Source organism: Octodon degus, unplaced genomic scaffold (genome assembly GCF_000260255.1).
Source record: "Octodon degus isolate 3935 unplaced genomic scaffold, OctDeg1.0 scaffold00036, whole genome shotgun sequence".
NCBI classification, from domain to species: domain Eukaryota; kingdom Metazoa; phylum Chordata; class Mammalia; order Rodentia; family Octodontidae; genus Octodon; species Octodon degus.
In genome coordinates this window covers 15,397,220-15,399,671 of record NW_004524612.1, presented here as the reverse complement: position 1 = coordinate 15,399,671, position 2,452 = coordinate 15,397,220, and positions in this window count along the sequence as shown.

Below are 2,452 nucleotides of genomic sequence, written 5' to 3'. Positions count from 1 at the left end.
GTTATACAGTTTGACACAGCTCATAGAGAACTGCAGCTGAATGTTTTCCTTTCTGTCTTTATGCTTCTGCAATTTGAGTTGGCATTTGAGAAAACAAACCAGTCCTGCAGACACCTTGATCTCAGACTCCACCTTCTCGAACTGAAAGAAAATTAATTCCTACTATTTAAAGCACCCGGGCTGTGGTACCTTGTGACGGCATCCCTGCCCGACTAATACGTGCGGGTGGAGCAGAAAGCGACCAAACCAAGTCCCACTCTGGCTTGTTTCCAAGTCTGTCACTCATTTACTTCCCTTGAGGTCAGTTCTTACAGTGGCCAAATTATTAACTCTCTGTCTCTACCAGAATGAATGGGCCTTCTTCATTTTTTTAATCAAAATGAAAGTCTCCAATAAAGCATGAGATGTTTTTGCTGGGAGAAGGCAGCAACATACTCAGATAGGCACTATATGTTTTAATGAATAATTTATGTACTGCACTGGTATTAGCTCTGCAATTATCTTACTACCACTTGCTGAGAGCTAGCAACAATTATTAATATATTAGTGCACTGATTATTGAGATTGCAGACCAACTTCCATCAAGTCAATAAAATAAATGAAAAATAATAGAAATTAGAATGTATTCTACAAAAAAAAAAAAAAAAAAGAATATGTGGGCTCCACAGTGAAGCCTGATTCAAAAAGAAAAAACTTAGAAAAGCAAAACTGGCTGAAATATCAAACATTTAGATGGCTGTGATAAATGCCACTTTGTACAGTTATTGGCTTGCTTAGTTACTGCTGTAAGGACTGAAAAAAAATCATGCAAACCGAACAAAATACATTTAAAATGATCAAAGGTGGGAGACCGAGGGAAGCACCAAACAATCGAGAAAACAGCGAACCAAAGCACAGTCGCTTGGACATCTTAGCAGAGGATTTAGTAGTGCCCTTCACACGCGATTTAATTAAACTCATTTATGTGATAGCAAAATAAACACCATTGTTCAGTCTGCTGGATGCTATTTCTCCACCCTGAGCTTTAGCCGCATGTCTTCCTTCGGAAGGTCCTGAACTGTTTTTCTCATGTTTTGTGTCTTACATCCTCTTAATTGCATTTTATTGTTTCTCCATTTGGACATGCTACTTTGAATCATATCATTAGTGCTTTTGTAGGAGTGGGAAGGAGAAGATAAACAAGCCAGTCCCTGTCCTCAAGGTATTTCCTATCTAGGATGAACAAGCACTTAGAGGGCAGGACCAAGTTTCTTTCCCTCCTCTCCAATGCCCGCTAACAGCAAACTGGTGCTGGATTTAAAATGCAGACCTTTGACCCCCAGATTCCAGGACCTTCTCCCTGTGGCCCTACCATGCAGGCTGCCTCTTAAAAACAGAGCTGATAAAAGAATAAGGAACTATAACCTACAACTACACTCAACAGTGTGAATAAGCCTTACATAATGCTGGACGAGGGAAGCCAGACATTAAAGGGTGCATGCTGTGTAATTCATGTATAATGCAACGATGCACAAAAGCAGGCCGAACACAGCTACATGGGCAGAAGTCAGGCAAGGGGTGATGGCTGGGGGACGCATGAGGGGAGAGGAGTCTCCAGAGAAAGAACTGGCCACATGTTCTTTCTCCATCTGAGCACTGGTTCAAATGGGTGTGTTCATTTGTGACAATTCACTGAGCTCTGCACTTTAAAATGTGTGCTTTTTTCTATGTTGCGCTGCATTTCTCTATGTTACGTTATATTACATTTTAATGCAGTTTTTAAAGTGATATGCAAGTATATCCACTAATACAAAGTTTTTCTAATATTGACAGTGAGCTCCCAATTTTCCTCATTTTTCACAGAAGCAGATAAGAACAATGCTTCTTTATGACCAATGTGGAACAGAGGCAATCATCCAAAATGATTGCCAGGGTCTCCACAGCTAACTTGCCTTCACACCTGGGTTGACAGAGGAACGTGCAGCATAATTAATTTTGTATTCTGCACCCATTTCAAATAGAAAGTCAAAAGCCACTGGAAATTAGGCTAATATAATGAAAACAATTAAGTTTGTCTTTGAAGGCAGCAAAGGGTCTGTGGCTAACAAGAACTCCAGAGAGTGATAGCTGGCTGAAGAAAATGTCTTTTTAAATTGTACATATCACATAATGAAGAAAATTTCTCTTTAAAAATCATTCTTGTCTATTCTAGTACCCATGAAGAGAGATCTAATGACGCACCTCTAAGTGATAAATGTACAACTCCTGAATGCAAAAAAGACAGCAGTGTACCTTGCTTAACCACATCAACACCAAAGAAATATACACAAGTCAGCTATATCAAATAAACTTTTAAAAAGTCCCCTTCAATCCTGGGCACCACATGCTGCACTGGGCCCACCCCCAGGAGCACTGTGTGGGCCTCGGAGACCCAGCGTGGTGGCTCAAACCTGTAATCCCAGCTCTGGGGAGG